This window comes from Ranitomeya imitator, chromosome 4, assembly GCF_032444005.1.
Source record: "Ranitomeya imitator isolate aRanImi1 chromosome 4, aRanImi1.pri, whole genome shotgun sequence".
Taxonomy (NCBI): Eukaryota; Metazoa; Chordata; class Amphibia; order Anura; family Dendrobatidae; genus Ranitomeya; species Ranitomeya imitator.
The window spans coordinates 40,961,870-40,987,924 of record NC_091285.1 but is presented as its reverse complement, the minus strand read 5'-3'; the positions used below and the strand labels follow the sequence as shown (position 1 = coordinate 40,987,924).

Here is a 26,055-nt window from a genome sequence, read left to right as displayed (position 1 = left end):
TGAGGTCATCACTGATAAAGCTGACCTCACTATGGGTGGGTCCATCACAAAGCATTCCTCTGCCTCCTAAAAAAAATTAAGCAGTTCGGTTTCTCTGCCCGTAGAGTTAATCTCACCGGAAACATGCAAAGTGAAGACGATTTACATGAAAATAGAAAATAAAGAAGATTTAATTCATGCAACTTGCTGTTACAGATACCTTATGTTGATGTGACACTACGTTGTGCCGAAGATGTTTTAGATGACAATGTGTTAAAGAGAATGTATCATCACATATTTTATTCTGAAATATCCTTATTTTCAAGCTGAATAGTCTGACATCTCCTGTCCTATGCAGCTTTACTGTGTTGCCTGGGACATGGTCATCAGAGTCATCTCATCTTTTAAAGGAAGGGAAATTTGATGTCAGATAGCAGATCTATTGTTGTGATAGAAGGCAAATTGAAGCAGGTAAGGCTGTGGATAATACAAAAGAGAAGTATGTACTAGCAATATACTCTCTACCCCCAAAAAACTACTGTAAACAAACTCTCAATTCAATATATTAGAAAAAATGTTAAGATGCTCTAAATGATGCAACCCAAAGAATGGTCCCTGGGGCAGAGAATGCCCTCTACACATGGTGCTCCTGTACACTGTGCCCAAGTCCACATACACAGGGTCAAAGTCAGTATGTTAAAAAAATAAAATAAATAACCCTTCTCCACTTTACAGTCTGACCACTCGTACTTTTTATTTGGAAGGGGAAATAATTGTAAGGAACCTGCTCAATATATTCAGTAGTACAAAAAATGAAAAGACTATAATTTTTTACAATTTAAGCCCTAAAACTGGCCATCCCAATGGATGTGTCACGCCACCCGCTGAGTTGGGGTTCGCCTGCCCCAGATCTTCTAATCAGCTGAGCAAGAAGTGAAAGAGAAGCTAAAATCAGAAAATGTCTTATTGATTAAATCAGGTTTTTGTGTTACTTGTGCTTAGAAAAAACTGTTGGCAATAGTTTTTATATTCATATCATGATATTTATTTAATACATATTTATTTTTATTTTTTTTTTATTATGTAATACAATTTAGGACTCTTGTAATTATATTGTATGGAGGACCATGGGGAGTGCATTATATTGTATGGAGGACCATGGGGAGTGCATTATATTGTATAGAGGACTATGGGGAGTGCATTGTATTCTATGGAGGACTATGGGGAGTGCATTGTATTCTATGGAGGACTATGGGGAGTGCATTGGAACCTTTTGTTAGTTTCTAATTGGCTCTATAAAGGCATCTAAGAGTCCTAATGTTTTAGAAAAAACACATTACTAACATCACAAATTTATTAAAATCACTGTTCGTTGCCCCGTTACCCTTGCCAAATAATCCCCATCATCTTTATTTATTACGCATAGACCTGATTAAGTAGCAAACACTTTATTAAGGTTTTGTCTTGGAGCACAGTCTAAAGATCACATCTAAATGTAAAAAACAATAGTTTACAAATAACATTTCATTATTTTGGAGACTATTTAATACATTTGAGTATTGCATGAGTGAGTGGTAGTCCTAACATTGCCAGGGCTATTTTTTCCACATGTTTGGCCATTGCTCAGACCAAGTTCCCTTCCACTGCATACCAGAGCGCAGCCTGGATTTCATTATTAAAAAACAACAATCCAGACGGTGTAAGAAAAACATTTTACTCTTTTCCTATAGAACGGTCATGAGACTTATTATCCGCGCTTCTTACAACACAATTGCTATGACGCCAGCACCAAGGCTTGCTTTCTAAAGGTACCTTCACACATAACGATATTGTTAACGATATCGTTGCATTTTGTGACGTAGCAACGACATCGTTAATGAAATCGTTATGTGTGACAGCGACCAACGATCAGGCCCCTGCTGGGAGATCGTTGGTCGCTGAACAAAGTCCAGAACTTTATTTCGTCGCTGGATCTCCCGCGGACATCGCTGGATCGGCGTGTGTGACACCGATCCAGCGATGTCTTCACTGGTAACCAGGGTAAACATCAGGTAACTAAGCGCAGGGCCGCGCTTAGTAACCCGATGTTTACCCTGGTTACCATCCTAAAAGTAAAAAAACAAACAGTACATACTTACCTACCGCTGTCTGTCCCCGGCGCTGTGCTCTGCTCTCCTCCTGCACTGGCTGTGAGCGTCGGTCAGCCGGAAAGCAGAGCGGTGACGTCACCGCTCTGCTTTCCGGCCGCTGTGCTCACACAGACAGTACAGGAGGAGAGCAGAGCACAGCGCCGTGGACAGACAGCGGTAGGTAAGTATGTACTGTTTGTTTTTTTTACTTTTAGGATGGTAACCAGGGTAAACATCGGGTTACTAAGTGCGGCCCTGCGCTTAGTTACCCGATGTTTACCCTGGTTACCGGCATCGTTGGTCGCTGGAGAGCGGTCTGTGTGACAGCTCTCCAGCGACCAAACAGCGACGCTGCAGCGATCCGGATCGTTGTCGGTATCGCTGCAGCGTCGCTTAATGTGAAGGGGCCTTAAGACATAAATAATTGGAACTATTGGGTTTATGGAAAAGAGGTAACAAACCCCTTTTTTCCAGCACCGCTCTTATTTTCTCCAAACAGATTCAATTCCAATTAAATTCAACAGATCAGACATTCTTCATGGAAATCTATACCCTATTTACTTGCAGATACAGTATAGTGGTAATCTGCTGGTAAATAGTGTTTTAATTATGACTAGTTTTCTGGAGCAGCAGCCTCTGGGAGAAAATGAAATGATGTCCTCCCTGCAGCTGCTGATATCATGGCGGTGAAAGGAGCACTTACAGTTACAGCACATTGATAGAGCCAATTCTGCAGCATGGGTAGTGAGTGGCAACTGTAATAGATACCTTAAATATAAATACATTAGTAAGTTATATGTCTGTTTAATTGACACAGATCAAAAGATATTTTTTTTATGGACAAACCCCCTATAACACTTTACCGACAAGGCCCTTCTTTCTGTGCTTTCACATATCAAAATGTCACAAACTTTCTCGCAGTCATCATTTCTCCTCCATTTTTCTTTGTTCTAAGTAAGAGCATAAAACACTTCCTAGAGGTGTTACTTATGTGTAGACAGTCTCTAAAATTTAAAGGGGCTATCCAGGACTATTTTTTTTCTACTATGGACCTAAGAACTGACAGACAGGTAGGTGCTAACTACCTGCCTCTTGTGTTTGGCGCCAATCTCTAGACTGCTCCTATTCGCCAATAACTTCCACATAAAGGGCATGGAGACTCAGTGGTTAGCACTGTTGCTAACCACTGGACTACATTTCCCTTATACCCCAAGATCGGACAACAGACCAGAAGGAGGCGTTGGTTTGTTTCTAGCAACCAAATGTACCTTTCAGGTTATCTCCCAAGTACCCTCATTATCTTCCCTTCTTTTGAGGTATACGCTGTCAGACTCTACATCCCCTTCTCCATGCGAGTGGCGGTTGTGTATCATCCTCCAGGTCCCTCATGTCAGTTCCTGGATCACTTTGCCACCAGGCTTCCACATTTTCTCTCCTGTGACATCCCCACCCTCATCATGGGAGACTTTAACATCCCCATTGAATGTCCCCTCTCCCCATCTTCCGCTCACCTTTTATCTGTAATCTACTCATTCAGCCTTTCACAGCTTACTAACTTTCCTATGCATGAAGACAGAAACTCCCTGGATCTGATCTTCTCCTGGCTTTGCTCAGTGTACGATTTTACCAACTCCCCTCTCCCACTCTCTGACCACAACCTTCTTTCATTCTCTGTCAGGAACTGTCATCCTGCTCAGGACACCCCCACTTTCCACACTTAAAAAAAATATATAGGCCATTAACATCCAGAAACTTCTGAAGAATTTGTAGTCATCATTGGCCCCTATCTTCTCCATCTCATGTCCGTCCTGATTCTGCACTGAAACATTACAATTAAACACTGAAAAGTGCTCTGGATGAAGGTGCACCTCCTATTCATAGAATAACTCGGCACAGAAGGTGACAACCCTGGCACACGCTGCAAACACGTTTCCTACAGCGGTGCTCCAGGTGTGCCGAACATCTGTGGAGAAAATCAAATCTGCCTGAAGATTTCATCCATTACAAGTTTATTATTAAAACATACAACTCTGCCCTTCACCTCTCCAAACAAACCTATTTCAACACCCTCGTCACCTCACTATCCTAAACGTCTTTTTGACAATTTTCTTTCCCTACGCAATCCAAGAGTGCAGGCCCCAGCCACGGATCTCCACGCTAACAATCTGGCCAATTATTTCAAAGAAAAAATTGACCATATCCGACAAGAAATGTTCTCCCAATCCTCTCACACCAAGCACTGTCCTCCTTCTCCCACTGCATTTAGCTTACTCTCAGTCTTAAAACCAGTCATGGAAGAAGAAGAGATCTGCGCCCTGCATAATTGGCACCTGTTACACAGTCAATAAACTTGCAGGGATTGCCTGCTAGTCTTTGCAATGCTGTGGCCATCTTAGTAGTGGCAATTATGTGATTGGCTGGCTGCATTACCTCATCAGAGGTTATAAAAGGACTGGTGCCGGCATGCTCGGCATAATGATGCCATTGCACAGCTCAGGGACAGTTGTGATTGGAGGGAGAGAGTAGTTGTTCAGGCCTGTGTGTGCACAGTTCAACTAATCAGAATCCTCTAGTGGTGATACTAGTGCCGATGCTGAACCATCATGCTAACAGTCTTTCTAAGGCTAATCTTTTTCTGGTTCTGTGCGATACATTCTGCATGGTGTGAGCTTTGCAGTCCATTATTAAATACATAGCTGCTGCATGTGGCCATATTTTTTGAGGGGGGAGCAATACATTTTTTTACTATACTGTCATCCATACAGTTTATTAGGGTGGTTTAAAAATTTTAAAACCGCTTGGCCTGCTACAGGTGTCAACATTTTTTTTGCTCCAAAAGTTGACCATTGTCATTCATACATTATAACGTGCTTTGTGTAAAATTACGGTGGTTTAAATTTTTAAACCACGCTTTGGCCTGATACAGGTAACAACAGTTTTGTTAAAAAATTGACTATTGTCATCCATACAGTTTAACATGTTTTGTGTAAAATTTTGGTGGTTGTAAATTTTTAAAACAAACTTGGCCTGCTACAGATGACCACATTTTTTTTTCATTGTGGCCTCTCACCCTGCATATTCCAAGAGTGACATGAGGACATGCTGTTTGATGATGCACAGAACTTAGAGCAGCCACTGTCACAAGAAGATGACAGTAGGGAACAGCAAAGTTTTTCTCAGGAGGTAGATGATGATGAGACACAGTTGCCAATAAATCAAGTTATTGATAAGTCACCAAATCAGGAGGACCAGGGTGTGACAGTGGAAGACAAGGTGGTGGAGGACAAAGTCACTGATCCAACTTGAGGTCCACAGCGCTGAGGCTGTGTGATAGGCAGCACTGAAGCAGGCAGGAAGAGGCAGTGGGGCGATAAGAGGGAGATGGCGGGCAACTGTTCCACAGATCACTGACACTTGAGATTTCTCTGTAAAAGAGTTAGGTGTTCCTCAGTCTGGGACTTTTTGAAAGAGAGTTCTGAGACAAAAAAATGGTATGTGCCATGCTAAGATCAGCAGGGGATTGACCACTAAGAGCCTAACCACTAAAAACATGATCAGGTACATGTCATCTAAGTACCCAACTCGGTGGGCCGAAGGCCTGAGTCCATAATTGTTGCCAACGGGGACACCACTGCCTTTTCCCCTGTGCTAGGTGCTTGTCAATCCCCTGTCCATGACACTGGCGCAGATGCCTACTGCCCTGCACCTGTCCACATTCTGAAGAACCATAATCAGGCACTTCCAAATCCTTGTCCCAGCACAGTGTTCAGCTGTCTCTACCCCAGACCTAAGTGTAGGGGGGGTAGATGAAGACGTTGTGGCAAGAAGGAATTCATGTGAAGTTCTATATGATAATGTGTTATGTTATATGATTGATAAAAAGTGTTGCATTATATCCTTATGGCCAGTTGTGTCTCCATTCTCCTGGAGGCTCTGCCTCAAGGCTGTTACAGGGGATTGGGGAGGTCTGTCCACTTGGGGAACCATTATAATGGATAGGGACATAGTTTTTATCACACAGTGTAGTAAATAGTTAACAGCTTGGGATTAGCCCAATATTTGGGAGGGGTTAGATAAGTTATTAAGAGAATCATGTCCTGCTTTAGTCAGTGTAGAGTCAGAATGAGAATCAAGTTCAGAGTCAAGTGTGTGAGTGGGGTTCAAAGGAAGTGCTAGATAGTGACAGCAGGTTCCAAGAAAGCGGATACAGCAGATGCAAAAGGGACCTGTCAATGCTAGTCTCCAAACGGCATGTGAACAAATCTTAAGCTTCATGAGGACGGCAGAGCAGTCTTGGACCTAATGGCTGCAAAAAGCTATTGAGTGCCATATACAGTATCTGTCTTCCTGTAAGGAAGATTTCGGCCAGGTCTCAGTGAAAGGGAAAGATGATGGGCCTTAGGGAAGCTGTTATGCCAAATAGTAGGTCCTTGGTACCAACAGGAGCTGCTGAGGTGGGGGCAGGTCTGGTGGAATGAAGTCAAGGACTAATAGTACACTGGACAACGGGAACATCATCCGGAGGGGATTCTGTCTTACTCTGTGTGTGTGCTGCAATCACATGTATATGAATTGCACAGTAAAGCCGAATCTGTTGAAGTGAACCTAAGGTCTCCTGTCATATCTGTAGTTCCTAGCCACCCACCCAAGAGTCCCAAATGCTAAACGGGCATATTTCCAGGCTGCTTGCCATGAAAATGTTGCCATTTAGGCTTGTAGACACAGGGGATTCCCGCCGACTCATGGTGGCAGCTGTTTCTCAATACTTAGTCCCCAGCCACCACTATTTCTCCCAGTGTGGCTACCTGTGCCCTTATAAGCACAGTTACTGGGATTGTCCACTTAACGACCGACACGTGGACAAGCACTTGTGGCCAGTGACGCTACATTTCCCTGATGGCACATTGACAATACCACTACATGACAATTTGAAAAGAAAGTCAATGAGGACCTCATTTATGTCTAATACAGGGCGTATCTGAGAGCCTCTTCCATCAAATTTTTGGCAGTTCTTGCTGCCTTCATAAATTACACTGAAATTTCCAATTTTTTATTAAAATGTTCAATTTTGGTTTACTTAAATTTTTATACAGGAAAGAATGCTTCTTAACATTTTTCCTGTAAACTCCAATTTCTCGTCGATTTAGTGGAGTAAAAGTGTGACACCATTGTTCTCAGCAGTGACCTGGGAGCCAGAGATGCTTCCAGGGGTCTTCCCAATGCTGTTCTCCTTCCATTCAGCACTTTTTTCATTCATTTTAACATTTTCATTGCTCCCCAGACCTCCTCCTTGTTTCCCCCAGGGTCTGCTGGAAAAATGTTCGGATTTCCCAATTGACTCCCATTATACTCGTTACTCGAAACAAGCAACTGAGAATTAGGAATTTCTCGGTTCGAGCAATGAGCATCTGAGCACTTTAGTGCTTCCTCACCCCAGCAAATCTCATCGGGGGGGGGGGGGTGCCAGCCATCCTTCACTTATTTACAGCGTTACTGGACTCCTGCTCCTGGTTTTGGGCGGGTGATATGTCCACGACCTCCTCCTTGTCCATTACCACAGTGGCTTATCTCGCCTTCAAGCATTGCATGACTAGCCATGATGTCTGTCACTAGGTCACACCAAGACCACGCTGGATCCTGCTGCTCCTTCCTTAGTGTTTGATAGTGTAAGAATGCTTCTCCCTGTCATCTCGCCTCTGCAGCTCCGGATCTTGCCTTCAAGAGGTTTTAAGCAGCAGAAATTGATTCTTCACTAACCAACATTGTGTCACCACCTCTGCTCTCTTCCTCTGGCTCCCAGTGGGCAGGATTTTCCTTCTGTTCGTGACATTCTTCTGTACACTCCTGCCACAATGGGACATTTTTTTTTTCAAAACTTCTTTCTCTCTTACTATTTGTCCTTTTAGTAGGCTTGCTGGGCTATACTTCCTACCACTCTGTGGGTTCTCCACCCATGATGGGCTAGTCTTTTCTTTCTCACTACGCCATAGTTCACCATCATTTCCTCACTTTGTCAGTTGCCCTTGCTGCTGTTTCCACACATCTTCTCCATACTTTGCAGGCGTCTTTTAGCCTGCTGACTACAACAATTTTTGGTGTAAGGCCCTCACCGACCGACCGAGGTGTAGCATTACAACCCTGAATCTACCAGGACAGTCATAAATTTGGGGAGCTGTTCCACTCTCCTAGGTTTCCGGGGATATTTCCTGACTTCAACTTTATCTGTGTCCTCTAGTCCTTATGGTGAAGCAGAGAACCATCAGCTCCCTGCTCCACCAAATACTGACTGACCTGCAGAACCTTCAGGTCACGTCACTGGGCAGCAGAGACCAGTTCAGAGCAGAGATGTGACAGGAAGTGACAGGAAACAGGTGGGATGCTTGAGTGAGGACCACTGTGGAGACTTCATACTGTGTGCTTGGAGGGCATCAAGACTGTGTGGGGGGTATGTCATGCTATGGGGATCATCATACTGTGTGGGGGAAATGTACTTCAGGGCCATTAAACTGTTTTGAGGCCTATTGTAGGCATCATATAGTGTGGGGTTGGCACTCTGGAATGCATTATGCTGTTTATGGGGGGATGTGGAAGATATACTGTGAGGGGGGTTTATGTACGGTGTGAGGATTATACTGTGTGTGTGTGGGGGGGGGGCACTATGGGAGGGTTGAATGTACTATGGGAACATCATGCTGTATTTAGGAGGACAATGTAAGAACATTACATGTTCCTTGCTTGCGTGAGGAGGTGGTGATGGCGAACTCAGTCGAGGGGTTCAAGAGAGGCCTGGATGTCTTCCTGGAGCAGAACAATATTGTATCATACAATTAGGTTCTGTAGAAGGACGTAGATCTGGGGATTTATTATGATGGAATATAGGCTGAACTGGATGGACAAATGTCTTTTTTCGGCCTTACTAACTATGTTACTATGTTACTATGTTACTATTAGTGTTCCCACTAATAGGCTTCACTGGGAACAATATTTGTGGGCACAGAAAAAGGACAGGGTGAGGTAAAAAATTACCTCACAGTATGTATTCCTCTTTCCTACATGTATTTTATTATACGTGGAGACGTATAATGACCCCTATCAATAGTTTACTACTCTTCTTCTCCCTTTTCCCCTTTTTCCAACCTTCAGGACTCTGCATATTCCTTTGCCTTGTAGATATTATCACGCCCCATGACCTTTAATCAGGATTTACATATATGACCACCACTCCGTTTTTAAAACATTATCGTGTTTTTTTTGGTACAATACCTAAATCCATATTTCATATGTATTTTATTTCTGAAAGTACTAACAATACCCCTTGAATAAGTAGCCCCCACCTAAATTAAATTATTGGCCTAACTGGCCACACTCTTTCATGTGTACATTAGATTATCTTTTTAAGGAACAATCTTGTGTACACTTCAACCTTATCTATATGAAAAGAACTTTGGACAACATGTGTCATGCGGACATAATACCAGCAAACGTAGCGCTATTGTGCAATTCATTAACTGTTATTACCCACTAGGTGGCGCTGCAGGGCAATGCAGATATGGGCAAAACATCTCAATCTTTTCACATTCCTTGGCCGCACTAATTGACCGATTCCATAACGATTCAAAGGGGCTTCTTATATCTTCTACTCGTTTTTTTCTTTCATTCATTTACGATTGTTTAGGGGCCCAGCATCAGAATTAATTAATATTAATAATTATTAATATTTCACACTTTACAATGCAGAGTGTACAGACAATAAACATACAACAGAGTAACACATAATAATTCAACAGATACCAGGAGAAGTGAGGGCCCTGCTGCTCGTAAGCTTACAATGTATGAGGAAATAGGGGAGACACGAAAGAGAAATGGTAAAAAGTGCTGGTCATGTCAGGTCCAGCCATCAAGATAATAAATGGGGTGTTCATGTAATGCTGCAGGAACTGGTCACCAGCCAGTATGTGTACAAGTACAGGTACACAGTGCTATTAAGTGCATGGAGGGTATGTGAAGAGATGCTACGAGGGACCAGATTCTAAGGATAATTTTGGAAGGGCAAAAAGGGAATAGTTACATCAATGAAGGATTGTGATAGGCCAGTCTAAAGAAGTGTGTTTTTATGACACGTTTAAAACTGTGGATATTGGAAATTCATTGAATTGTCCTGGGTAGTGCATTCCAGAGAACTGGCGCAGCATGAGAGAAGTCTTGGAGACGGGAGTGGAAGGTTTGGATTATGGAGGATGTTTATCCTAGGTCATTAGCGTAACGGAGAACACAGGTAGAGTGATAGAGATAAGGTAGGAAATATATGCGGGTCCTGGTCGTCGCAGTGGTATTCCTTTCCTCTTGGGGAGAGTGATGCTACGTTTGGAGGCAAAGAAGGATAACTGCATCCAGGTATCATAAACATGCAACACATTTCACACTCCAGGCCGCCAGGGGAGCTCCTGACCCTATTTATTAGGTCACTCCCCATATATATATATACAGTTAGGGCCAGAAATATTTGGACAATGACACAAGTTTTGTTATTTTAGCTGTTTACAAAAACATGTTCAGAAATACAATTATATATATAATATGGGCTGAAAGTGCACACTCCCAGCTGCAATATGATAGTTTCCACATCCAAATCGGAGAAAGGGTTTAGGAATCATAGCTCTGTAATGCATAGCGTCCTCTTTTTCAAGGGACCAAAAGTAATTGGACAATGGACTCTAAGGGCTGCCATTAACTCTTAGAAAGTCTCCCTCGTTAACCTGTAATCAATGAAGTAGTTAAAAGGTCAGGGGTGGATTCCAGGTGTGTGGTTTTGCATTTGGAAGCTGTTGCTGTGAGCAGACAACATGCGGTCAAAGGAACTCTCAATTGAGGTGAAGCAGAACATTCTGAAGCTGAAAAAAAAGAAAAAATCCATCAGAGAGATAGCAGACATGCTTGGAGTAGCAAAATCAACAGTTGGGTACATTCTGAGAAAAAAGGAATTGACTGGTGAGCTTGGGAACTCAAAAAGGCCTGGGCGTCCACGGATGACAACAGTGGTGGATGATCGCCGCATACTTAATTTGGTGAAGAAGAACCCGTTCACAACATCAACTGAAGTCCAGAACACTCTCAGTGAAGTAGGTGTATCTGTCTCTAAGTCAACAGTAAAGAGAAGACTCCATGACAGTAAATACAAAGGGTTCACATCTAGATGCAAACCATTCATCAATACCAAAAATAGACAGGCCAGAGTTAAATTTGCAGAAAAACACCTCAAGAAGCCAGCTCAGTTCTGGAAAAGTATTCTATGGACAGATGAGACAAAGATAAACCTGTACCAGAATGATGGGAAGAAAAAAGTTTGGAGAAGAAAGGGAACGGCACATGATCCAAGGCACACCACATCCTCTGTAAAACATGGTGGAGGCAACGTGATGGCATGGGCATGCATGGCTTTCAATGGCACTGGGTCACTTGTGTTTATTGATGACATAAGAGCAGACAAGAGTAGCCGGATGAATTCTGAAGTGTACCGGGATATACTTTCAGCCCAGATTCAGCCAAATGCTGCAAAGTTGATTGGACGGCGCTTCATAGTACAGATGGACAATGACCCCAAGCATACAGCCAAAGCTACCCAGGAGTTCATGAGTGCCAAAAAGTGGAACATTCTGCAATGGCCAAGTCAATCTCCAGATCTAAACCCAATTGAGCATGCATTTCACTTGCTCAAATCCAGACTTAAGACGGAAAGACCCACAAACAAGCAAGACCTGAAGGCTGCGGCTGTAAAGGCCTGGCAAAGCATTAAGAAGGAGGAAACCCAGCGTTTGGTGATGTCCATGGGTTCCAGACTTAAGGCAGTGATTGCCTCCAAAGGATTTGCAACAAAATATTGAAAATAAAAATATTTTGTTTGGGCTATGTTTATTTGTCCAATTACTTTTGACCTCCTAAAATGTGGAGTGTTTGTAAAGAAATGTGTACAATTCCTACATTTTCTATCAGATATTTTTGTTCAACCCTTCAAATTAAACGTTACAATCTGCACTTGAATTCTGTTGTAGAGGTTTCATTTCAAATCCAATGTGGTGGCATGCAGAGCCCAACTCGCGAAAATTGTGTCACTGTCCAAATATTTCTGGCCCTAACTGTGTATATACAGGGTCGGACTGGGGCACCGGGACACCGGAGAATCCTCCGGTGGGCCCCGCCCCCAGCTCCTGCTTCCCTCATTTGTGCCTGCCCTGCATCATGCTAATAGCGTGCACCCAGCAGTGCGCACGTTATTATATAGCCGGCACCGCAGCGGCTGGCAGACTGCACAGGCGATGGGAAGTGCAGGAGCAGCTCCTTCACATCACCTGCTGCCGCTGCCATTCCTCTGCCAGGAGAGCGGTGTTTGCAGAGTGCCGACCCTCAATACAGCCAGCAGTCAGAGGAACAGCTGACTGTGAGGCTGAGAGCAGACAGCACACACAGCTCACCCGCAGTCACCTGTCTCCTGTGCTCTGTCCTCTGCTCCTCTTCAAAAATGCCCTGGGCAGCAGTGTAAACGCTGATTGGCTGCAATTCAGCCAATCAGCGTTTGTTTTCTTTGTGTGAGCTCACAGCAAAGCTCAGGCAAGGAGCTGTGCTGTGATTGGTCAGCTGTCCTACCCAAGCAGCAGTGGAGCAGAGGGATGGCTGCAGTCAGTGTGACTGTAAGTAATAACTATATGATGCCGGCACCCTGAGTAGAGGCAGTTAGGGGAGGGGGCCCCATGCATCCTAAAGGTGACACAGGGGAGGGGGCCCACAGTGATATTCTAATTTTCTTGTGGGCCCCCTCCCCTACCTCTATTTTAGGCTATGTGCACACGTATTCTGGGTCCACTGCGGATTTTTCTGAAGCGGATTTGATAAATCCGCAGTGGAAAACCGCTGCGGATTTATAGCGGATTTACCGCGGTTTTTCTGCGTTTTCCACTGCGGTTTTACAACTGCGGTTTTCCATAAGGGCAGTTGTAAAACCGCTGCGGAGAACGCAGAAAGAAGTGACATGCTGCAGAATGTAAACCGCTGCGTTTCTGTGCGTTTTTTTCCGCAGCATGTGCACAGCGTTTTCTGTTTCCCATAGGTTTACATGGTACTGTAAACGCATGGGAAACTCCTCCTGACCCACAGCTGCAGAAACGCTGCGGATCCGCAGCAAAATCTCCGCAGCAAAATCCGCATCGTGTGCACATGCCCTTACTGTGGCTCCCCTTTCACTCTCTGAGCAGGCCCATAGGAAAATAGAGGTGAAACAGTGGGGGAGGGGGCCCATAGGATATTGGGTGACAGTGGTGAAGGGGGTCCTCAGGTGATTAACACCTTTACGACATCTGCCTTACATGTATGGCGCGTGTTAAATGCCAGTGCCAATCTCTGACGGCAGCATATAACACATGCCAGCTTGCGTGCGTATCATTCTCTCACCCATTGGTGCCCATGAGGTGATCGTGGGTCGCCGATGGGTTTTAATGACAGCCAGGGGTCTTCTTCCTGTAGCCGAGCTTTAACGGAGACCATAATTTCTTCTATATGCAGGGATGCTGTGGCATCACTGTATATAATAACACATGTGATCGGATGATCGCATCTTCATGTCCTCGAAGACTATGTGCACATATTACGGATTAGGCTTAGGAATTTCTGGTGCGGATTCTGCCTCTCCTGGCAGAAAACACACTTGTGGATTTGTTGCGTTTTTTGTGCGGTTCCGCTGTGGTTTTTGTGCGTTTTTGCTGCGGTTTTCTTGCGGATTTGCTGCGGTTTTTACCCCTGCGGTTTTCTATAATGGAATGGGTACAAAAACGCTGCAGGTTCACAAAAAATAAGTGACATGCTACTTCTTTTAAACCGCAGCGTTTCCGCAGCAGATTTTCTGCAAAGTGTGCACAGCATTTTTTTTTTTCTCATTGATTTACATTGTACTGTAAATCAACTGCGGATCCGCAGAGAATCCGCAACATATGCACATAGCCTAAGGGGGCTAACTGTACCAGTGAAAGGTAAAAAGAAAATAAAAAAATTCCTAAAAGTTCAAATCACCCTTTTTATCCCATTGAAAATAAATATATGTTAAAAATAAAAAACAACAAATATTTGGTATTGCTTGGTTCAGAAAAGTCCCATCGATCAAACTATAAAAACAATTAACTTGATCAGAAAACACCGTAAAAAGAAACAAATGCCAAATGTCCTTTTTTCTGTTCGCCACAATTCCACAAAAAAAGCTATAACAAATGATAAAAACATCACATCTATCCCAAAATCGTACTAATAAAAACAATGTCACGCCCCCAACAGAAAGCTTCCCTGTGTGTAATAAAATACGCAGCAGTCGCCGTCTTCTGCCGCTGTGTCGTTGCTTGTGTCTTCATTGCAGTGGAATATGGCCACCGGTAAGTATTTTACTACACACGCTGGACCTACATTACTGCTCTCCCGTGTGGTGTAGTATATAGAGGATCTGTCAGCTCTCCTGTGTGGTATAGTATATATAGGATCTGTCAGCTCTCCTGTGTGGTGTAGTATGTAGAGGATCTGTCAGCTCTCCTGTGTGGTGTAGTATATAGAGGATCTGTCAGCTCTCCTGTGTGGTGTAGTATATAGAGGATCTGTCAGCTCTCCTGTGTGGTGTGGTATATAGAGGATCTGTCAGCTCTCATGTGCGGTGTAGTATATAGAGGATCTGTCAGCTCTCCTGTGTGGTGTAGTATATATAGAGAATCTGTCAGCTCTCCTGTGTGGTGTAGTATATAGAGGATCTGTCAGCTCTCCTGTGTGGTGCAGTATATAGAGGATCTGTCAGCTCTCCTGTGTGGTATAGTATATATAGGATCTGTCAGCTCTCCTGTGTGGTGTAGTATGTAGAGGATCTGTCAGCTCTCCTGTGTGGTGTAGTATATAGAGGATCTGTCAGCTCTCCTGTGTGGTGTAGTATATAGAGGATCTGTCAGCTCTCCTGTGTGGTGTGGTATATAGAGGATCTGTCAGCTCTCATGTGCGGTGTAGTATATAGAGGATCTGTCAGCTCTCCTGTGTGGTGTAGTATATATAGAGAATCTGTCAGCTCTCCCGTGTGGTGTAGTATATAGAGGATCTGTCAGCTCTCCCGTGTGGTGTAGTATATACAGGATCTGTCAGCTCTTCTGTGTGGTGTAGTATATATATAGAGAATCTGTCAGCTCTCCCGTGTGGTGTAGTATATAGAGGATCTGTCAGCTCTCCCGTGTGGTGTAGTATATAGAGGATCTGTCAGCTCTCCCGTGTGGTGTAGTATATAGAGGATCTGTCAGCTCTCCTTTGTGGTGTAGTATATAGAGGATCTGTCAGCTCTCCTGTGTGGTGTAGTATATAGAGGATCTGTCAGCTCTCCTTTGTGGTGTAGTATATAGAGGATCTGTCAGCTCTCCCGTGTGGTGTAGTATATAGAGGATCTGTCAGCTCTCCTGTGTGGTGTAGTATATAGAGGATCTGTCAGCTCTCCTGTGTGGTGTAGTATATAGAGGATCTGTCAGCTCTCCTGTGTGGTGTAGTATATAGAGGATCTGTCAGCTCTCCTGTGTGGTGTAGTATATAGAGGATCTGTCAGCTCTCCTGTGTGGTGTAGTATATAGAGGATCTGTCAGCTCTCCTGGGTGGTGTAGTATATAGAGGATCTGTCAGCTCTCCTGTGTGGTGTAGTATATAGAGGATCTGTCAGCTCTCCTGTGTGGTGTAGTATATAGAGGATCTGTCAGCTCTTCTGTGTGGTGTAGTATATAGAGGATCTGTCAGCTCTCCTGTGTGGTGTAGTATATAGAGGATCTGTCAGCTCTCCTGTGTGGTGTAGTATATAGAGGATCTGTCAGCTCTCTTGTGTGGTGTAGTATATAGAGGATCTATCAGCTCTCCTGTGTGGTGTAGTATATAGAGGATCTGTCAGCTCTCCTGTGTGGTGTAGTATATAGAGGATCTGTCAGCTCTCCCGTGTGGTGTGGTATATAGAGGATCTGTCAGCTCTCCTGTGTGGTGTAGTATATAGAGGATCTGTCAGCTCTCCCGTGTGGTGTAGTATATAGAGGATCTGTCAGCTCTTTTGTGTGGTGTAGTATATAGAGGATCTGTCAGCTCTTCTGTGTGGTGTAGTATATAGAGGATCTGTCGACTCTCCTGTGTGGTGTAGTATATAGAGGATCTGTCAGCTCTTTTGTGTGGTGTAGTATATAGAGGATCTGTCAGTTCTCCTGTGTGGTGTAGTATATAGAGGATCTGTCAGCTCTCCCGTGTGGTGTAGTATATAGAGGATCTGTCAGCTCTCCTGTGTGGTGTAGTATATAGAGGATCTGTCCCCTCTCCTGTGTGGTGTAGTATATAGAGGATCTGTCAGCTCTCCTGTGTGGTGTAGTATATAGAGGATCTGTCAGCTCTCCCGTGTGGTGTAGTATATAGAGGATCTGTCAGCTCTCCTGTGTGGTGTAGTACATAGAGGATCTGTCAGCTCTTTTGTGTGGTGTAGTATATAGAGGATCTGTTAGCTCTCCTGTGTGGTGTAGTATATAGAGGATCTGTCAGCTCTCCTGTGTGGTGTAGTATATAGAGGATCTGTCAGCTCTTTTGTGTGGTGTAGTATATAGAGGATCTGTTAGCTCTCCTGTGTGGTGTAGTATATAGAGGATCTGTCAGCTCTCCCGTGTGGTGTAGTATATAGAGGATCTGTCAGCTCTTTTGTGTGGTGTAGTATATAGAGGATCTGTTAGCTCTCCTGTGTGGTGTAGTATATAGAGGATCTGTCAGTTCTCCCGTGTGGTGTGGTATATAGAGGATCTGTCAGCTCTCCTGTGTGGTGTAGTATATAGAGGATCTGTCAGCTCTCCTGTGTGGTGTAGTATATAGAGGATCTGTCAGCTCTCCTGTGTGGTGTAGTATATAGAGGATCTGTCAGCTCTCCCGTGTGGTGTAGTATATAGAGGATCTGTCAGCTCTCATGTGTGGTGTGGTATATAGGATCTATCCTGTGTGGTATTTTTAAACTGCATGGTGGGCCCCAAGAATGATTTTTCTCTGGTGGGCCCAAGGTACTCCAGTCCGACGCTGTATATATATATATATATATATATATATATATAACTGGCAGTCTGTAGGGAAAGTTAGTTCGTTCCAGACCAGAGTCTGAGGAGGATGGAGGGTTAAAGGAGCTGTGCATGCCCTCAGAGCTGCAGCTCCCAGAAAGAGACATTGAAAGGCAAAACTGTATTGCAGCGAGCGTGAAGGACGTCGAAGCAAAGGAGAGGATACCAGAAGGAGACCAGCCCCGCTCAAGCTGTCTCCTTCTGAGGCGCAACATCCTGGTAGCGGTAGAGGAAGTAAGGACCTCTACGGCTTATTTCAGAGACCGGCAGGACAGCTAATTGCAGGTTACCTGTCCGCACTTATACCCAGGAGGCACGGAGACACCTACAGACCCGGGTTACCTAAGAGACCCTATAAACAGGCTCAAGTCACCAGTCATACGGGTTTTGTCCTATCCTATATGGGGGACAGAGAGAGCGAAACACCGCATCTGTGAGACCCTTATGTGAAGCCATAGGCAGTAAGGGACTACACCACTGCAGCGCAAGGGAAGGCTACTGATTTCCACTTGGATAAGGGGACTCTGGACTTGCCTTCAAACCGGCCGGACTCTGCCTGCCCTGTGATCTGGTGCCCTGGACTGTGGATGCTGAAGTCTTCAGTAAAAGGTAAAGAGACTGCAACCTTGTGTCCTCGTTCTTCACTGCGCCATTCTCCATACACCATCTACACATCGGGAAGACCTGGGGACATACTTCACCTGTGGGAAGTAATACCATCTAGCTGCCATAACTAGAGTTGAGCGACCTTGACCTTTTTAGAGTCGAGCCGGGTTTCGCGAAACCCGACTATCTCAAAAGTCGGGTCGAGTGAAATCGGCCGATTATGACGTAAAGTCGGGATCGACCGAAACACGAAACCCAATGCAAGTCAATGGGGCAGCATAGTCGGCAGTGAGTGGGGGCCAGGAAAACACCTAGAGTGCCCATTTTAATGTCAAAACCATCCATTCTTCTTAATGAAGCTTGTCAAGCGTAATTTACCTTATTATAATTGGAAGGCATTTGAAATTGGGGGTCATTTGGCTAAAGTTGTGGTGGGTAGGGCTGGTTCAAGTAATTAGTGGGCCCAGGAAATCTGGACCACGTCACGGCAGTGGAGCAGGGAGAGGTAAGTATTTCAACTTTGCAAGTGCTGTGAACCTGAGCAAGCAGGGGGGGCCCACTCGTTGGCATTGGCACTGGCACAGGGCCCCTCAAAGTACAGCGGTGTGTTTGCACGGCGGGGGCGCCTCCCACCGGCAGCAACACTTTTGCAAACCATGAGAGGCCCTGTGCCAGTGACGTCGCCAACTAGTATTCCTCCCCCCACCTGATGAAGGAACCTGCACTTTCATCTGCACCTTCCTGTTTGTCCCCGTGTAAGGTGGTATGGTATGCGGGAAGGGGGACCTGACTTTCAGCAGGGTCACAATCTTGCAGTGTAGCGTGCACGGGAAATGTTGCGTTATGGGTCAATGTACCAGCAGACTCATCTATCACTGGCTGGGCAATGGGCAGGATGAGGAGGAAACACAGATATAGGCCCAAAGAATAAAGTGGGCTAAATGCAGTTCAAAATTGGTAACACAGGACTAATCAGGGGGCATTGCAGTGGAGGACAACTGGAATGAGAGGCTGACACAGAGAGTAGGCCCAAATCAGTAAGTAGTCGAAATGCAGTTCAAAATTGGCAACAGTAGTAAACAGGCGGCACAGCTTTGTTCAGTGGAGGAGAACAGCAAGGAGTGGCAGACACCGATAGTAGGCCCCAACCCAACTAGTAGGCCAAATGCAGTCTAACATTAACAACTACTTAACGAGCGCCTGAAAACGGAATTTCAGGACAGGAAACCAGGAGAACAGCAAGGAGCGGCAGACACCGATAGTAGGCCCCAAACCAACTAGTACGCCAAATGCAGTTGTTCCGTTTAACCACAATTTAATGAGAGCCTGAAGATAGAAGTTCAGGAAAGGCAACCTGGAGAACACCTTGGAGTGGAACACACCATCTCTCTACACCCCATACCCAATTTGTAGGTCTAATGCAGCGTAGTTTCCAACAACTACTAAACGAGAGCATGATGATCGAAGCATTGGCGAGGAAACCTGGGGAACACCTTGGAGTGGAACACACCATCTCTCTACACCCCATACCCAATTTGTAGGCCTAATGCAGCGTAGTTTCCAACAACTACTAAACGAGAGCATGATGATCGAAGCATTGGCGAGGAAACCTGGGGAACACCTTGGAGTGGAACACACCATCTCTCTACAGTGGAACACACCATCTCTCTACACCCCGTACCCAATTTGTAGGCCTAATGCAGCGTAGTTTCCAACAACTACTAAACGAGAGCCGGAAGATCGAAGCTCAGGAAAGGCAACCTGGAGAACACCTTGGAGTGGAACACACCATCTCTCTACACCCCATACCCAATTTGTAGGCCCAATGCAGCGTAGTTTCCAACAACTACTAAACGAGAGCCGGAAGATCGAAGCAATGGAGAGGAAACCTGGGGAACACCTTGGAGTGTAACACACCATCTCTCTACACCCCATACCCAATTTGTAGGCCTAATGCAGCGTAGTTTCCAACAACTACTAAACGAGAGCCGGAAGATCGAAGCAATGGTGAGGAAACCTGGGGAACACCTTGGAGTGTAACACACCATCTCTCTACACCCCATACCCAATTTGTAGGCCTAATGCAGCGTAGTTTCCAGCAACTACTAAACGAGAGCCGGAAGATCGAAGCAATGGAGAGGAAACCTGGGGAACACCTTGGAGTGTAACACACCATCTCTCTACACCCCATACCCAATTTGTAGGCCTAATGCAGCGTAGTTTCCAACAACTACTAAACGAGAGCCGGAAGATCGAAGCAATGGAGAGGAAACCTGGGGAACACCTTGGAGTGTAACACACCATCTCTCTACACCCCATACCCAATTTGTAGGCCTAATGCAGCGTAGTTTCCAACAACTACTAAACGAGAGCCGGAAGATCGAAGCAATGGAGAGGAAACCTGGGGAACACCTTGGAGTGTAACACACCATCTCTCTACACCCCATACCCAATTTGTAGGCCTAATGCAGCGTAGTTTCCAACAACTACTAAACGAGAGCCGGAAGATCGAAGCAATGGAGAGGAAACCTGGGGAACACCTTGGAGTGTAACACACCATCTCTCTACACCCCATACCCAATTTGTAGGCCTAATGCAGCGTAGTTTCCAACAACTACTAAACGAGAGCCGGAAGATCGAAGCAATGGAGAGGAAACCTGGGGAACACCTTGGAGTGTAACACACCATCTCTCTACACCCCATACCCAATTTGTAGGCCTAATGCAGCGTAGTTTCCAACAACTACAAAACGAGAGCATGAAGATCGAAGCAATGGAGAGGAAACCTGGGGAACACCTTGGAGTGTAACACACCATCTCTCTACACCCCATACCCAATTTGTAGGCCTAATGCAGCGTAGTTTCCAACAACTACTAAACGAGAGCCGGAAGATCGAAGCTCAGGAAAGGCAACCTGGGGAACACCTTGGAGTGGAACACACCATCTCTCTACACCCCATACCCAATTTGTAGGCCCAATGCAGCGTAGTTTCCAACAACTACTAAACGAGAGCCGGAAGATCGAAGCTCAGGAAAGGCAACCTGGGGAACACCTTGGAGTGTAACAAACCCTCTCTCTACACCACGGAAGGGCTGATTCTTAGGAAGGAAGGCTGTCGGAAAGAAGCAGGGCGCGTCCGAGGGTGATTATATTCTTATTAGGTATATACTCACCCTCGGACGCGCCCTGCTTCTTTATTTGTAATGAATGTTTATTTGCAATGTGGTTTTGACTTACTCTATTTTTTTGGTAAATAATGATTTTATTATTTTCATTGTTTTGCATCTTCTTGGCAATAATATAAAGAAGACGCGACAGGACAACACTCGGTGGATGCCATATCTGTGTTTAAAATTGAAAAAACCTTTCAGTTAACTACTTGCAGGAGAAAGTTATTGTAGCTGGTGGCCATTTTTAGTACTGTACCAGATTTTTGTTGTATGTGTTTGTTTTTAATGTTAAAATGTCTGCATTTGATATCTCTCCAGTATTTTCTTTTTTATAAGCAAAATACTTATTTTTATATTTTCTGATGTTGGTTCCAGGGGTACACGGGCAGCAGTGGTGTGGTCAGTGGAGGCCTAGTGGAAGGAGTGACCGCAGACAGGCATCGAAGGCCTAAAATAATAACACATGGCTGTAGGCAATTTTAAATTGGTTCCAGGGGTACACGGGCAGCAGTGGTGTGGTCAGTGGAGGCCTAGTGGAAGGAGTGACCGCAGACAGGCATCGAAGGCCTAAAATAATAACACATGGCTGTAGGCAATTTTAAATTGGTTCCAGGGGTACACGGGCAGCAGTGGTGTGGTCAGTGGAGGCCTAGTGGAAGGAGTGACCGCAGACAGGCATCGAAGGCCTAAAATAATAACACATGGCTGTAGGCAATTTTAAATTGGTTCCAGGGGTACACGGGCAGCAGTGGTGTGGTCAGTGGAGGCCTAGTGGAAGGAGTGACCGCAGACAGGCATCGAAGGCCTAAAATAATAACACATGGCTGTAGGCAATTTTAAATTGGTTCCAGGGGTACACGGGCAGCAGTGGTGTGGTCAGTGGAGGCCTAGTGGAAGGAGTGACCGCAGACAGGCATCGAAGGCCTAAAATAATAACACATGGCTGTAGGCAATTTTAAATTGGTTCCAGGGGTACACGGGCAGCAGTGGTGTGGTCAGTGGAGGCCTAGTGGAAGGAGTCACCGCAGACAGGCATCGAAGGCCTAAAATAATAACACATGGCTGTAGGCAATTTTAAATTGGTTCCAGGGGTACACGGGCAGCAGTGGTGTGGTCAGTGGAGGCCTAGTGGAAGGAGTCACCGCAGACAGGCATCGAAGGCCTCAAATAATAACACATGGCTGTAGGCAATTTTAAATTGGTTACAGGGGTACACGGGCAGCAGTGGTGTGGTCAGTGGAGGCCTAGTGGAAGGAGTGACCACAGACAGGCATCGAAGGCCTAACATAACAAAAATGTCAATACAATGGTATTGTCAGTGGCAGGCATTGAAGGATGTCAGCGCATAGACTAAACATTGGTGGAGCTGTGAGATAATTTTGCAAGTGGTAGAGCACTGTTTGAGCTGGGGTGGGGGGAAACTGTCTTGTGGCCGGCGGTACAGGCCCAGGGCCCCTCATATTACAACGGTGTGTCTGACGTTGGGTGCGCACCACCACCGCCAGAGACACTTTATTGTACTAGGAGGGACCCAGTGGCAGTGCCGTCGACCAAAAGCGGGCTCACCCACCTCTTCAGACAAACTGCACTCTCACGGGTGCTGTCGCCAAGTGTCGATACCACGGCCCCGTGTGGGGAGTTTGGCCATTTAGTGAGGTGTAAACATGTCGTATGCTGGACAATCAGGTGCAGAAAATTACGAGATTGGAAAAGGCATTCAGAATAGTCCACAGGCAAGACCTTTTCATAGGAAAGCTAGGTGTCAGCCGGGCAAGGTGGGGCAAAAGATTTCGAAATCCAGTTGTGGTTCATTTTAATGAAGGTTAGATCATCTACATTTTGGGTAGCCAGACGAGTCCTTTTTTCTGTTAGTATTGAACCTGCAGCACTGAATACTCTTTCTGATAGGACACTAGCTGCCGGGCAAGCAAGCTCCTGCAATGCATATTCTGCCAATTCTGGCCAGGTGTCTAATTTTGATGCCCAGTAATCAAATGGGAATGACGGTTGAGGGAGAACATCGATAAGGGATGAAAAATAGTTTGTAACCATACTGGACAAATGTTGTCTCCTGTCACTTTGAATTGATGCTGCAGTACCTGTCCTGTCTGCGGTCATAGCAAAATCACTCCACAACCTGGTCAGAAAACCCCTCTGGCCAACGCCACTTCTGATTTCTGCCCCTCTAACTCCTCTGGTCTGCTGGCCCCTGCAGCTCGTGTGAGAACGATCACGGGCGCTGTGTGCAGGGAATGCCAGAAGCAAACGGTCAACAAGAGTTGATTGTTTGGTTGCTAATATTAGTTCCAAGTTCTCATGTGGCATTATATTTTGCAATTTGCCTTTATAGCGAGGATCAAGGAGGCAGGCCAACCAGTAATCGTCATCATTCATCATTTTAGTTATGCGTGTGTCCCTTTTGAGGATACATAAGGCATAATCCGCCATGTGGGCCAAAGTTCCAGTTCTCAAATCTGCGGTTGTGCTTGGTTGAGGGGCAGTTTCAGGCAAATCCACGTCACTTGTGTCCCTCAAAAAACCAGAACCCGGCCTTGCCGCGCCACCAATTTCCAGTGGCCCCGGAAAAGCTTCCTCATTAAAAATATAATCATCCCCATCATCCTCCTCGTCCTCCTCCTCCTCTTCGCCCGCTACCTCGTCCTGTACACTGCCCTGGCCAGACAATGGCTGACTGTCATCAAGGCTTTCCTCTTCCTCAGCTGCAGACGCCTGATCCTTTATGTGCGTCAAACTTTGCATCAGCAGACGCATTAGGGGGATGCTCATGCTTATTATGGCGTTGTCTGCACTAACCAGCCGTGTGCATTCCTCAAAACACTGAAGGACTTGACACATGTCTTGAATCTTCGACCACTGCACACCTGACAACTCCATGTCTGCCATCCTACTGCCTGCCCGTGTATGTGTATCCTCCCACAAAAACATAACAGCCCGCCTCTGTTCACACAGTCTCTGAAGCATGTGCAGTGTTGAGTTCCACCTTGTTGCAACGTCTATGATTAGGCGATGCTGGGGAAGGTTCAAAGAACGCTGATAGGTCTGCATACGGCTGGAGTGTACGGGCGAACGGCGGATATGTGAGCAAAGTCCACGCACTTTGAGGAGCAGGTCGGATAACCCCGGATAACTTTTCAGGAAGCACTGCACCACCAGGTTTAAGGTGTGAGCCAGGCAAGGAATGTGTTTCAGTTGGGAAAGGGAGATGGCAGCCATGAAATTCCTTCCGTTATCACTCACTACCTTGCCTGCCTCAAGATCTACAGTGCCCAGCCACGACTGCGTTTCTTTCTGCAAGAACTCGGACAGAACTTCCGCGGTGTGTCTGTTGTCGCCCAAACACTTCATAGCCAATACAGCCTGCTGACGTTTGCCAGTAGCTGCCCCACAATGGGAGACCTGGTGTGCAACAGTGGCAGCTGCGGATGGAGTGGTTGTGCGACTGCGGTCTGTGGACGAGCTCTCGCTTCTGCAGGAGGACGAAGAGGAGGAGGAGGGGGTGCGAACGGCTACAGCCAATTGTTTCCTAGACCGTGGGCTAGGCAGAACTGTCCCAAACTTGCTGTCCCCTGTGGACCCTGCATCCACCACATTTACCCAGTGTGCCGTGATGGACACGTAACGTCCCTGGCCATGCCTACTGGTCCATGCATCTGTTGTCAGGTGCACCTTTGTGCTCACAGATTGCCTGAGTGCATGGACGATGCGCTCTTTAACATGCTGGTGGAGGGCTGGGATGGCTTTTCTGGAAAAAAAGTGTCGACTGGGTAGCTCGTAGCGTGGTACAGCGTAGTCCATCAGGGCTTTGAAAGCTTCGCTTTCAACTAACCGGTAGGGCATCATCTCTAACGAGATTAGTCTAGCTATGTGTGCGTTCAAACCCTGTGTACGCGGATGCGAGGCTAAGTACTTCCTTTTTCTAACCATAGTCTCATGTAGGGTGAGCTGGACTGGAGAGCTGGAGATCGTGGAACTAGCGGGGGTGCCGGTGGACATGGCAGACTGAGAGACGGTGGGAGATGGTATTGTTGCCACCGGTGCCCTAGATGCAGTGTTTCCTACTACGAAACTGGTGATTCCCTGACCCTGACTGCTTTGGCCTGGCAAAGAAACCTGCACAGATACTGCAGGTGGTGCGGAAAATGGTGGCCCTACACTGCCGGAAGGGATGTTGCGTTGCTGACTAGCTTCATTGGCCGAGGGTGCTACAACCTTAAGGGACGTTTGGTAGTTAGTCCAGGCTTGCAAATGCATGGTGGTTAAATGTCTATGCATGCAACTTGCATTGAGACTTTTCAGATTCTGTCCTCTGCTTAAGGTAGTTGAACATTTTTGACAGATGACTTTGCGCTGATCAATTGGATGTTGTTTAAAAAAATGCCAGACTGCACTCTTTCTAGCATCGGATACCTTTTCAGGCATTGCAGACTGAGCTTTAACCGGATGGCCACGCTGTCCTCCAACAGGTTTTGGCTTTGCCACGCGTTTTGGGCAAGATACGGGCCCGGCAGATGGAACCTGTTGCGATGTTGATGCCTGCTGCGGCCCCTCCTCCTCCACTTCAGGACTGCTGCCGCCTGCACCCTGTTCCCCCAATGGCTGCCAATCGGGGTCAAGAACTGGGTCATCTATTACCTCTTCTTGTAGCTCGTGTGCAACTTCGTCTGTGTCACCGTGTCGGTCGGTGGTATAGCGTTCGTGATGGGGCAACATAGTCTCATCAGGGTCTGATTCTTGATCAGCACCCTGTGAGGGCAATGTTGTGGTCTGAGTCAAAGGACCAGCATAGTAGTCTGGCTGTGGCTGTGCATCAGTGCACTCCATGTCAGATTCAACTTGTAATGGGCATGGACTGTTAACTGCTTCACTTTCTAAGCCAGGGACGGTATGTGTAAAGAGCTCCATGGAGTAACCCGTTGTGTCGCCTGCTGCATTCTTCTCTGTTGTTGTTTTTGCTGAAGAGGACAAGGAAGCGACTTGTCCCTGACCGTGAACATCCACTAACGACGCGCTGCTTTGACATTTACCAGT

At 45.9% G+C, this 26,055-nt stretch overlaps 1 long non-coding RNA gene across 1 annotated transcript in view; it reads right to left on the bottom strand.

The window, feature by feature from the left end:
- Positions 1-310: 310 nt before the first annotated feature.
- The window catches only part of LOC138673933 (uncharacterized), a 67,144-nt gene continuing 41,399 nt past the window's right edge, over positions 311-26,055 (bottom strand). Inside the window, exon 3 of the long non-coding RNA XR_011320378.1 lies at positions 311-456. This is a non-coding gene — a long non-coding RNA (uncharacterized lncRNA). The remainder of the gene's footprint in view (positions 457-26,055) is intronic.